This window comes from Dasypus novemcinctus, chromosome 6 (genome assembly GCF_030445035.2).
Source record: "Dasypus novemcinctus isolate mDasNov1 chromosome 6, mDasNov1.1.hap2, whole genome shotgun sequence".
NCBI lineage: Eukaryota > Metazoa > Chordata > Mammalia > Cingulata > Dasypodidae > Dasypus > Dasypus novemcinctus.
In genome coordinates this window covers 27,681,622-27,695,131 of record NC_080678.1, presented here as the reverse complement: position 1 = coordinate 27,695,131, position 13,510 = coordinate 27,681,622, and the positions used below count along the sequence as shown (strand labels likewise).

The 13,510-nt window shown below is 45.5% G+C and overlaps 1 long non-coding RNA gene across 1 annotated transcript in view; it reads right to left on the bottom strand.

Annotated features, from left to right (window-relative positions):
* Nucleotides 1-6,708: 6,708 nt before the first annotated feature.
* LOC131278685 (uncharacterized) overlaps nt 6,709-13,510 on the bottom strand; it is a 31,425-nt gene continuing 24,623 nt past the window's right edge. Inside the window, exon 2 of the long non-coding RNA XR_009186083.1 lies at nt 6,709-13,478. This is a non-coding gene — a long non-coding RNA (uncharacterized lncRNA). The remainder of the gene's footprint in view (nt 13,479-13,510) is intronic.

Below are 13,510 nucleotides of genomic sequence, written 5' to 3'. Positions count from 1 at the left end.
TTTTATTTTTCATTTCTCTCCACTTCCCTGCCCTCCCCCCCCCCCCAGTTGTCTGCTCTCTGAGTCCATTCGCTGTGTGTTCTTCAGTGTCTGCTTATATTCTTGTCAGCAGCACTGGAAATCTGTGTCTCTTTTTGTTGCATCATCTTGCTGCGTCAGCTCTCCATGTGTGTGGTGCCACTCCTGGGCAGGCTGCACTTTTTTCACACTGGGTGGCTTTCCTTATGGGGCGCACCCCTTGTGCATGGTACTCCCCTATGTGAGGGACACCACTGCATGGCATGGCACTCCTTGCATGCGTCACCACTGCATGTGAGCCAGCTCATCACATGGGTCAGGAGGCCCTGGGTTTGAACCCTGGACCTCCCATGTGGTAGGCGGATGCTCTGTCCATTGAGCCAAATCTGCTTCCCTCATCTTCTCTTTAGGAGGCACCGGGAACCAAACCCAGAACCTCCCATGTGGAAGAAAGGTGCTCAATCACCTGAGCCACCTCAGCTCCCTGGTTTGTTGTGTCTCTTGTCTTTCCTCTCTGTGTCTCTTTTGTCACATCATCTTTTTGCATCACCTAGCCGTTCCTGCCTGCTGTGCCAACTTGCCTTCTCCGGGAGGCACTGGGATCGAACCTGGGACCTCCCATGTGGTAGGCAGAAGCCCAAGTGCTTGAGCCACATCCGCTTCCTGGTCAACTGATTTTTGACAAGGGTGCCAAATCCACTCGGTGGTGAAAGAATAGTGTCTTCACAAATGTGCTGTGGCACCTGGATAATCCACATTCAAAAGAATGGAAGTGGACCCCTACCTGATACCATATACACAAATTAACTCTAAATGGACCAAAGACCTAAATATAAGAACTAAAATTATAAAACTCCTAGAAGAAAACATAGGGAAATATCATCAGGACCTTGTATCTGGCAATGAATTCTACACTAAAACACCACCAACAAAAGAAAAAATAGATAAATTGGACCTTATCAAAATTAACTTTTGTGCATCAAAGGACATTATCAAGAAAATTGACCTACAGAAATCAACACAGTGTGGTGCTGGCACAAGGACAGACATATAAACATACAGACCAGTGGATCCTACAGAATGGGAGAAAATATTTGGAAACCATATATCTGATGCTTAATATACAGATTATATATTTTCAAATGTCTATAACTCAACAACAAAAAGACAACCCAGTATTTTTAAATAGGCAAAGGACTTGAATAGACATTTCTCTATAGAGGGTATATGTGTTGGTTTGGAGCTTTATATACCCCCAGAAAACCATGTTCCTAAACTTAATCCATTCATGTGGGTGTGAATCCATTGTAAGTAGGACCTTTTGATGAGATTGCTTCAGTTAAGGCGTGGCCCCTCCTCAGTCAGGATGGGTCTTAATCCTATTACAGAGTCCCTTATAAGCAGAATAAAATTCAGGTGAAGAGAGAAGGCCACAGAGGGAGCAGACAGCAGCTGAACACCCAGGAACCCAGCCAGCTTCTTCTGGGGAATTCACTGAAAATCTTCATCAGAGAACCCAGCTTGCAGCCTGCCCTATGGAATTTGGACTTGCCCATCCCCACAGTCACGTGCTCTAATTCCTAGTAAAAAAATTTTTCATTTTATATATGTTGGTTCTGTTTCCCTAGAGAACTCTGACTAACACAATATACAAATGGCCAATAACCACATTAAAAAATGTTCTACATCATAAGCCATTAGGGAAATGCAAATCAAAACCACAATGAGATACTATTTTACACCCACTAGAATGGCTATTATTTTTAAAACTAAAAATAACAAGTGCTGGCAAAGAAGCAAATAAATAGGAACCTTAGGACATTGTTGGTAGGAATGTAAAATGGTATAGCTGTTGTGGAAAATACTTGGTAGTGACTCAAAAAGTTAAACATAGAACTACCCTATTACCTGGAAATCCCACTTCTAGGTATATACTAAAAAGGATTGAAAGCAGGGACTCAAAGAGATATCTGTACACCAATACTCATGGGAGCACTATTCACAATTGCCAAAAGATGGGAGCAAACCAAGTCCATCAACAGATGAATGGATAAACAAATGTGGAGTGTACATACAATGGGATATTATTTAGCTGTAAAAAGAAATGAAGTTCTGATACATGCTACAAGATGGCTGAACATTGAAGACATCATGTTGAATGAAAGAAGCCAGACACAAAAGGACAAATATATGGTCTCACTTATATGAAATAACTAGAATATTCAAATTAATTTAGATGGAAAGTATAGTACTAGGTACCATGGTGGGTAAGGATGGGGAATGGGGAGTTAATGCTTAATGGGTACAGTTTCTGTTTGGGGTGATAGAAAATTTGGGGCAATGGATTTTGGTGAAGGCGGCATGCATTGTGAAGGTAATTAACACCACTGGATAGTAAACTCAAGAGTTGCTAAAATGGGAAATGTCTGTATATGTATCACAACAATACCTTTTTAAAAAAATGGGTGGTTTAGGCTAAGGTTTCCACCTCTGATTATAATAAGCATAAAATAATAACAGTCATTGTTTAATGCTCACTTACCTTTACCCACTCTCTCTTCTAAGTGATTTACACGTGGCATCTCATTTAATTTTCATAACAACCCTGAGTGGACTCCATTATTACTCCCACTACACAGATGAGGAAATAAGAGGCTCAGAGAAATAAAATAACCTGCCCAATTCTGGTACGTAGAAGCTCTGGCCCCAGGAAGGCAGAAGGATGCTGCTGGGGGCTGTCCCTCTCAACAGAGAGGCATTTCCTCGGCTCGTCCCATCTCCCCAGAATTACCATGTCGTAGGAGGCTGATCTCCTTCCTGGTTTCATTGCCTAGTTTCTGCAGCAGCACCAGCCCATAACTTGAACATCCCCCCACCCACCCACGCCCCCACCTCAGCACAGTGACTTTCCCTAAAGGCTGTGTCACTCTTAACAGATGACACTCAGGGAAAAGCTCTGTGGTTGAATCACAGTGACCACTTCCTGTTCCGTTCAGGGTCCCTCATCTCTAGGGCTCACACTCTGCTGTGATGCCCTGGTTAGTAATGAGCCACAGTACTCACATCCCTGGTCTCCTAGGGACACTTAGTCACGGCTTCCTACCGCCTCATCCTGCTAGGCTGAGGGGCACCAACTCTCAACTCTAGGCTGCCCCCAAGTCTCGTTCCACAGCCCTGCTCTGGGGAGCCCTGGTGGGAGACCCTGTGTAATGAGGCCAAAGGACAGATCCCTCTCCCTCTGGCCTGGTGATGTGAGGCTGACAGGGACAGGCGGGTGGGTGTTCCAGCCTCAGCCATGAAGCACAGGAGGTAGTCACTGACCCCGTAGGCACATCGGAGGTGCCAGCTGGGGGAAGTTGTTGTCTTCAAGCACATAGGTCAGGACACTGGGTGGAAAGATAAATACAGAGCAGGGTTGCATGTCTTTAGGGGAAACCCCGCTTTACTCCCTTTTGCTCAGAAAGGGCTTCCTGGAGGCAAACTGAAATAAATTATGAATCTGAGAGTCGAGGGACTCTTGTCGGGTATTGGAGGGCCTGTCTGGAGAAGGAAACTTTCTCTAGTAAATGCAGTGAGCAGAATCTAGGACCATCAGAGTTGTATAAAGATCTTCAGAACTCCTAAACCTCTAAAGATTATGGTGTTTATTGCTCCAGCCCCACTTCTATAGGTAATCAAAACGCAACCATCGAAAACCCTAAAAGCAAGGATAGGAAGTCTAGTAAAGTTTTGATCTTTCTCATGATGATCACTTCAGTGCTTTTTTTTTTTTTTTTTTAAAGATTTATTTTTATTTATTTAATTCCCCTCCCCCGGTTGTCTGTTTTCTGTGTCTTTTTGCTGCGTCTTGTTTCTTTGTCCGCTTCTGTTGTCGTCAGCGGCACGGGAAGTGTGGGCGGCACCATTCCTCGGCAGGCTGCTCCCTCCTTCGCGCTGGGCGGCTCTCCTTATGGGTGCACTCCTTGCGCGTGGGGCTCCCCTACGCGGGGGACACCCCTGTGTGGCACTGCACTCCTTGTGCGCATCAGCACTGCGCATGGGCCAGCTCCACACGGGTCAAGGAGGCCCGGGGCTTGAACCGCGGACCTCCCATGTGGTAGACGGACGCCCTAACCACTGGGCCAAAGTCCGTTTCCCTTCAGTGCTTTTTTGGTACTATTAATTATCAATGTCCTTTGACTTTGTTTGCTCAGCTGACTCAGCTTTGCTGGTGCTGAAGTGCTGTAAGTTCCTGCTTGGTCCTCCAGTTGGGTAATTCTGCACTGGGAGAAGTGGGTGGGCATTCCTGGGCCATGCAATCAGTTAGCATGGGGAAGAGCTTTGTAACCACTTGTGTCATGTGGCCACTGAGTGGGCTTCCCTGGGGAGGGAGTGCCCAGCTCACTGATGCGTTCGCATTGAGGCTAGAATCCCTGTGATGGAGATGGGATGTGTGGGAGGAGGAGTCTGGAAAGGGAGTGAACCACACTCAGGTGGAGCTAGGGTGGGATTCCAAGTGCTTTGGAGGGAAAGCATCCATGATGTCTGGTCCAGGATGAGGGTCACCAGCTGTGGGATAAGGCTCTGGGGTCCTTTTGGGGACTGTGAGGAGAATTTCTCTTTTTTTCATGGCATAGACAAGCTTAGCCCTGCCTTACAGGTCTTTGACCAGTCATGAGCGCGAAAATAGCCACACTGCCACAGAAAGGTTGGGTGGGATGAAGGAACATTTTGGTGACCAACCAGAGCACTCTGTTTTCAGCCCTGTTTTCACCCAGTGTTTGCCACACTGCTCTACTGTGAGCTTCTTGAAAGCCACGTCTTCCTTATTGATCCTTGTATCCCTGGAGCCAACCCTCAGTTGAATTAATTGAATGAAGCAGGACAAGTGGGGAGGCATATTTCTTTTAGGTGGCATATATATTCACACCTTAGAGACAATAAATAAAATGCCTGAGAGCCGTTTAATGCCTTTCCAAAATGATTCACAGGAAACTGGTCATAGGGGCTGCCTCTGGAAAAAGGGGCCAGGGAACTAGAGTTCAGGAAAGGAAAGATACTATTTGTCACTTTGTGTCCTTTTTATTTTATGTATGTATTAGTTATATAAACTAAAAACACTGGGTTCAAAAGTTTCCAAAGTGCCTTCAGCCACCACAGGAGATAATTTCAGTGGATGTAGCAAGTATGTGACACTCCAAAGGTTAAAGAGGCTCTCAACATTTTCTCAATATTTATTGACTTTGAACCTACAAACAATTTTTAAAACGCTGAAATGTTTATTTTCTGATGTAGAGCTCATTAAATCATCAGATTAAAAGCAGGCCTGTGATAAGGGCAGGCAAGTACACTTAACCCAAGAGAGGAGTCTAAAAAAGGATTCTGTTTCATTTTGGGTACATCATTTGACAATCACAGAATTAACCAAGAGTTATCAGCAAAAGATTACATTGTGTTCACATGTTTTTAAAGAGAGTCAAGATACCTCCTAGCCAAAACCAGCAAATCTAGACAATCTGTACACCTTGAGGCTGGACAGTGAAGCAGGAGAGTAAACTGTGGTCCTAGCTAAATTCTAGACTCTAAATTCCAGGCTTTCTCAAATTCTACAGAGTAGACCTCACTGACACCAGGACATCTGCAATTGCACATGAGAAGAGAGCTGAAAAGAGGGCATTTCTGCTTCAAGGATCAATGCTGTGCCACCCAGCTTTTCCTCCTCTTCTCTGACCAGCTCCAGGGCAAAACCCACATTTCCGTCGTCTGTGTCCTTGACTGTGGGCGTCCCTCAAACTCCCTGGACTTCAGTGTCCTCAACAGTCAGTTGGGGGAAACGGACTTTGGCCCAGTGGTTAGGGCGTCCGTCTACCACATGGGAGGTCCACGGTTCAAGCCCCGGGCCTCCTTGACCCGTGTGGAGCTGGCCATGCGCAGTGCTGATGCACGCAAGGAGTGCCGTGCCACGCAAGGGTGTCCCCTGCGTGAGGGAGCCCCACGCACAAGGAGTGCGCCCGTGAGGAGAGCCGCCCAGCGTGAAAAGAAAGAGCAGCCTGTCCAGGAATGGCGTCGCCCACACTTCCCGTGCTGCTGACGACAACAGAAGCGGACAAAGAAACAAGACGCAGCAAATAGACACCAAGAACAGACAACCAGGGGAGGGGGGGGGGGGGGATTAAATAAATAAATAAATCTTTAAAAAAAAAAAACAAAAAAACAGTCAGTTGGAAGTTAGAATTCCTACAATTTGTTCTGTGTCCTGATTGTGATGATAGTTACAGGAATCAATACTTGTGTTAAAATGCACAGAACTGTACACTGAAAAATAAAAAGGTCAACTGTACTGAATGGCAATTCTAAACACAAAAATTTTTTAAACCTTACATTGAAGGATCATGTGAAAATTAAGTGAGAAGCTCTTTATGTGGCATCTTTGCTTACCTGTGTATTGTTTCTAGAATCCAGTACAAGGTCTAGCTCACAGTAGACATTCAACAAGCTGCATTTTGATTGAATGAATGAATAAACATTAGAGAGAACAGAGTGATAACCCGATGCAGGCACTGAATAGTTGCTAGTTTCTGCCACTTTCCCTTTAATCATTTCAGAAAACAGGACATGGTGCAGATGTTTAGAAAACACGAACTGCTTGCTGGTTCTCTGAGCACTTGGGCAATGTTTTCCCCGGGAAGAGAAAAGGCAGCTGCTAGTTAATAAATATGCATTGCATGGCATTTTAATTTGATCCTTACAATAACACAGCAAACAGCGTTGTACTTTTTCCTGCTTTACAGATTTGGAAACTGAGGCCCAGGGAGTTTAATCCAGTGATTTAACTTACCTAAATCACTCAAGCTATTAAACACTGGAGTGATTAATCTAACCCAAAGTGCTGAGGCTGGTTTATTCCAATATGTATTTCCTTTGGCGTCTCTCTCTGATTTACCCCACACGGAGTTTAACACAATACTGAGTTTAGGAAATTCTGGCAAATTTACACAAGTAAACAAAAGGTAGCTGTGGGCACAACAGAAGTCATTTCCTTTGGGTTTCCCCACAGGCAAGGGCAGGGAGAGTGACCTGGCTGATTTCCTGTGGCCAAGGATTAATTCACTCATGGTTGACCCAGCATCTTCTCCATGCCAAGCACCGTGCTAAGTGGTGTTAATACTGAGTCCAGATAGACACGTCCCTCCCTCGGTCAGCTGGAATGCTGGAAACTTGTGTTAGCATGATGGTGGGTCACCCACCTGTAGGTATTTGTAGAAGCCACAGGCTTATTTTGAAGGACTCACGGGAGCTTGAATGAAGAAAGCTGGGCAGAGAACCAGCAAGGGGAGCCAGAGTCTAGGAGCGTGGTCCCCAGGTCTGGGCCTTTGTTTGGCAGCTTCAGGGCTTTGATCCACCAGCTCCCCCAAATTTAACCAGGTCCCCAGAGGCCGATTCATTCTAATTCATCCACATGAGTGGGAATAATGAAACAGGAAATGAATGGATTTGCTTATAAGGCAATTCCCTGAGTCCAGCCTCAGCAGATTGTTCTCTCTCCTGACCTGACGGATAAGGCAACAATAGATGCAGAAGGTTGATCAAAACATAGAAAGAACACCAAGGGACCTGCAAATTCTTTAAAGGGAGGAAAGTGATGTCGTAAAAAGAGAGCGGCCTTAGGGTCAGATGGAATTGGCTGGAAACCATGGCTTCAGCACTTATTTGCTGTGTGACCTTGGGCAAATTGCCAGTTTCCCAGTAAGTAAAATGGGCACAATAACACCTAACTCAACAGCTGTTTTGAAATGTAAGGGAGATAACCTAAGGGAAGATCCAAACACAATGTAGATATCACCAAGTGGTCACTTTCTTTTAATAAGTTCTTATAATAACTTTTATCTGCAAAGGTAATACATGTTCATTACCAAATATGTCAAAAATTTGATAAGCCAAAAAGAGAACATTTAAACCTCCCATAATTCCATCAGTCAGAGGTAACTGTTGGCAGCCTTTAAGAATCTGTCCTTCCAGGCTTTTTACATATTGTTATTTTTAAAACAAAATGAGATCCTACTCTCCTGTTGTTTTACAACCTGTTATTTTCACTTACAAGTATGCATTAACAATTTCATGTCTTTAAATGTTCTTCTATAGCTGTTTTGTTTTTGTAGTTGTGGGAGTTACCAGGGATTGAAACTGGGACCTTGTACATGGGAAGCAGGCTTCAAACCACTGAGCTACACCCGCTCCCCTGCAGCTGTTTTTTAATGTCTGACATCATACCTCACCAAATGGCCAAATCATCAGTTATACAACCAATCTCATATTGTTAAGCATTTTCACCAGTATAAACAATGCTGAAATTTACATCCTTGCAATGGATCATCTTTTATTACTCTCCAATGACAAATTTCCTGAAGAATTGTTGCTCCCTACTGACAATCCACCTTCTAAAAGCATTGACTAACTCTGTGGGGAAGCAGATTTGGCCCAATAGATAGGGCGTCTGTCTACCACATGGGAGGTCTGCGGTTCAAATCCCGGGCCTCCTTGACCCGTGTGGAGCTGGCCCATGAGCAGTGCTGATGTACACAAGGAGTGCCCTGCCACGCAGGGGTGTCCCCCACGTAGGGGAGCCCCACGCACAAGGAGTGTGCCCCATAAGGAGAGCTGCCCAGTGCGAAAGAAAGTACAGCCTTCCCAGGAATGGCGCAGCACACATGGAGAGCTGACACAACAAGATGAACGCAACCAAAAGAAACACAGATTCCCGTGCCACTGACAACAACAGAAGCAGACAAAGAAGACGCAGCAAATAGACACAGAGAACAAATAACTGGGGTGGGGGGTGGGGGAAGGGGAGAGAAATGAAAATAAATAAAGTAAATAAAAAATAAAAATAAAAATAAAATAAAAGCATCGACTTTGTTGCGCAGGTCCATTGTCTTGAACCCGGACCAAACCTGGGTTTTGTCATTCTTTTCTCTTCAGTAGCCGTAGCCTGATCGCTGTCTCTTCTTCACTGTAGACATCATTCTGCACAATTCCTGAATTTGGTCTCCCCACTTTACAAGGCCTCTTCTGCCCTGTCTGGTTTTGGAGGCACAGGTCTGGTTGGTCTCCAGTTTTCCACCTCAGCCCCTAAGTCTGGTCTCACTGAGGACCCATGGCAATTAATTGGATTACTGCTTATCTCCTCGTGGCTGCGCTTCCCATCGGCTTGCGGAGGGGGCGGGGGTTCTTTCCTGAGAAGATTTCCACAGATAACTAATATCACTCATTTTCTGTTTACACTCCTGGTTTCCGTTTCCGAGGGAGAGGCTCTCAACCTTGTCCCTTGGCGGGGGCGGGGAGGTGGGTATTTTATCAAAGCTAAATTTGGTTCCTGGGACAAATAGCAGGAAATGAGGGCTGAGATCAAAGAAACGGCACCCATAAGGGAAGGGGATGTGGGAAAGCATAGGCCCCTGGTCACCCACAAAAAGGGCCAGGGCAGTGCCCTTGACGGTGGAGCTCCGTTTCTGTCCATCTCCACAGGCTGGGGATGGGGCAGTGGCTGGCAGGGGCCAGCACAAAACCGTGACTGAAGAAGAGGCTCCTGTTAAAATTTGTTCCATTTTCTAAAATCAGAATTTACAATTTGGACATTTAAAAAATGTTGGTATCCTGCACAGAACACTGCCCTCACAGGTAGAATAAGAGCGAAGGGTGTCTTCGGGTCAAAGTAATACTTCTGTCCCCTCTCTCTCCAAGCTGCAACCTGACACCAGAACTTGCCAAGGTGGCGTCTTTGCAGGTCCCCCTAGACTGGCACCTGGAAACAGGTTGCCCTCTGTACCCTTCAGTGTCCCTTTGCCTGGCAGTTTGTGGTTCTGTTTTATTCCAGGTTTATGTGTCCTTATGCTCCAACTACAGCAGCAGCCTGGAAGTAGCCAAGGCTTGGGATTTAGGGTTCTTGTTTCAGCTTAACCACAGACTTGCTCTTTGGCCCTGGTGTATTTGTTTCCTAATATGGCTGTAACAAATGACCCCAACCTTAGCGGTTTAACACCACACGAATTTATTATCTTACAGCTCCAGAGGTCAGAATTCTGATATGGTCACCAGGACTGCATTCCTTCTGGAAGCTCTAGGGAGAATTCCTTCCCTTGCTTTTTCCAGCTTCTAGAAGCCACCTGTATTCCTTGGCCCCGCATCCCTCTACTCTCCTTCTGTCATCACAACTCCTCTGAGTCCCATCTCCTTTGCCTTATAAGAACTTTTGCGATTACTTTGGGCCCACTGGGATAATCTAGGATTATCTCCCATCTCAAGGCTCTTAATTTGGTCACATCAACAAAGTCGTTTTTGCCATGGAAGGTCATATTTTCACAGATTCTGGACACTAGGACGTGGACATCTTTGGGGACCACTTTTCTCCCTCCCACACCTGGGCAAGCCTTTCCCTTTCTGGCCTGAGTCTTCTCCTTTGAAAGCTGTGGGGTTTTGAACATTTTGAAATGTGAAGTCCAAGGGCGCTGAAGTATAGGAAGAGCACTGAATTTCTCTTGGTTTTCTCTATTTCCTCCTTTAGAATTCTATCCTCTCCACTGCATGCTACTACAGGAACTTGTTCTTATGCTGTTGTAAACTGAACAAGCTTGCAGAGCACACTTACTATGTGCCAGGCACTGTTCTAAGCACTTGGCAAACATGAATTCATTGAACCCTCATAGCAATCCCTTGAATGAAGTACTGTGGTAAACCCTATTTTATAGAAGCACAGAGAGGTTAAGTAACTTGTACAAGAGCACAGGGTGGTAGCCTTGAGCTTCAAACCTGGACTCTCTGGCTCCTGAGTCTGTGCTCTAAACTGCTGGCTCCCCAGCCTATCCTCAAAGCCCTTGACTCAGAGTCACGTGGCCATCATTTAAGTCTCCTCTCCCTACCGGGCTGTGAGCTGCTTGAGAGCAGGAGACTTGTCTAACTCTGTGAATCGCAGCTCTGTTAACAGACTAGCACACAAACGAATGAGCAAAAACACAGACAAATGGGCCTAAGAACTTGTCTATCTGAATGTCTCTTGTAGATGAGGGCCGTGGTTGCAGAAGGGCATAAGAAACATTCATGGGACACTTCAAAAGACCATGACCCTCATGCCAAGCCCAGGAGGTAGGTGTTATTACTATACTACTATTATCCTCATTTCACAGGTGAATAAACGGAGCCAGAAAGAGGCCAAGAAACCTACCCAAGTACAGGACTTAGGATTTGAGTTTAGGTCTGCTGGACTTCCAAGCTTTCACTACGAAGGTGAGGACAAACTTGGTGAGGCCTGCATTTTTTGAAGTTAGGTCCAAGTGTATCTCTGGACAACCAAAGAGAAGGAAGAAAGCAAAAGAACTTTTTATTGAACAACTTCTTTGTGCCAGTCCTGGTGCCAGGTGCTTTACACAGTATATCTTATTTAGTCCTCAAAACAACCTTATTGTCTCATTTTTCTGAGGTTTAGACAAATTAAGTGAACTTTTCAAAGTCCATGAGTAGAACCAGGATTTAAAACCAGGTCTGTCTAACTCCATGATCCATTATCTTTCCACCATTACCAGACTACTGGGCCTCATTTCTCTCACCTACAGAATAAAAAGGTTGGGTGAGTGAGATGGCCTCTAGGTCCACTCAGCTTTTTTTAAAAATCAGTCTTACATGCTCATCACATGGCATGCACTATGCTAAGAACTTGACATATATTATATAACTTCATCCTCACAACAACCTTTTGAGGGGTACTATTACTGTTTCCACTTTATAGTAGGGAAGCCGAGGTTCAGACAATGCACATATTGCCCAAAGTTACACGGCTCCCATGCAGCCCAGACTGTTTTAACTGGGGCCTGTTTGATTCCTAAGCCAACTCTTAACCATCACCCTCTACCACCTCCAGCTGTCTCCGGCAGCCTTTGGGGTAAGGACATCCTGTGTTCCCACAGAATCGGAACCAGGCCGGAGTAGCCGTGAGATGAGTTCCTCAATGCGTGGGCTCCTCTTCCTTTGGATTTCAAAGACTCGCTTCAGTGAAGTTCTCTAAGAGTCAAAAGGTGACATCCTTCCCTGGAGAGTTGGCCAAGGCGAGAGTCCAGCCCTGGCACCTCAAGGGCTTGGCAATTTTTTCCGATCTCTTGTCAAGGCCACCCTCTATCACTCTGTGATTCTCTAGTTATACTGCTCTTACTTGTTTTCCTGCTATTTCAAGAGAGCACTAGTGATGGTAACTCTGAAGGGCCCGTTTGTCAATGACGTAAGAAGATGCCGATTCTAAAAAACAGTTCCCAGGACCTTTGAGGTCTCTACCAGAAAGAGCTGTGTTCTTTAAACACCTCCAGGGCAGAAGCTGTCTTTCTCATTCATGGCTGTAACCCCTAGTGTCTTGCAAGATGCCTGGAGCAGAGGAGGCCTCAGTACATGTTGAATGATTGAACAAACTGACTGATTTTGGAAAGAGGAGATTGTCTCTGGATAGTCAGCTCCCTAAAGTAATCAAACTGGGGTCAGATTTGTAGTAGCGACCCAGAACAAAAGTGCACGTCTGAGAGCTTGACCAGCCCTGTGCACGCCTCTCCCCTCTGCACCGTGGGAGCTGGAGCAGGCAAGGCAGTTCCTGCCCACCCCAGTCTACCAGCCTGGAGAATGTCACAGTCTCTTCTTGTTTTCACCCCATTTTCACCTACTGTCTTGGACTTTAGCTACTAATACATAGGGATTGGGTTTTGAACTCTTTGCTGAGTGGTACTGTGGTACAGCACAGTACAGGTGCTTGATAACTGTCCTCTAAGGAGTGATCCAAGTTTTATTTTTTCCTGCATGCTTCAGTCTCTTGATGGAATTTTGGATTTAGGATTCTAAGTACTTCTCGACTGCCCTCTAGTGTTAATGATGAGGAATTGACACTCAGAGCTATCCATCCCACTTACCAGGTGGAGGGTTTCAAGAAGCAGTTCCTGTGAACTCCCTGGCTTCACACAATCCAAAGTTGTGATCGATCCAAAGTTGGCCATTTTCACATTTCATTGTGGGGAATTCATCCCTGCTTTACAGATGAAATCGATGCCTAAAGCAGTGCTTCAAGGACCAGTTTTTAAAAATTTTTAATTTATTGCAAATCAATGCATTTGAAAAACTCAATAAAAATGAATTAGTAGGGAAGCGGATGTGGCTCAACTGATAGAGCTTCCACCTACCATGTGGGAGGGCCTGGGTTCAATCCCTGGGGCCTTCTTATGAAAAAGAAAAAAGAGAAAGCATGCCCACATGGTAAGCCAGGGCCCATGCGAGTGCCCACATGGTGAGCCAGTGGACTGACGCAAGTGAGTCACGCAGCAAGATGATGATGCATCAAAAGAGAGACAAGAGGAGAGCCAAGATGAAGCGCAGCAGAAACCAGCAACTGTGGTGGTACAGCTGACAGGGAACCTCTCTCCCCATCAGAGGTCTCCAGGATTGAATCCCACTGAATCCTACAGGAGAGAAAATGAGAAGAGAAGACAAC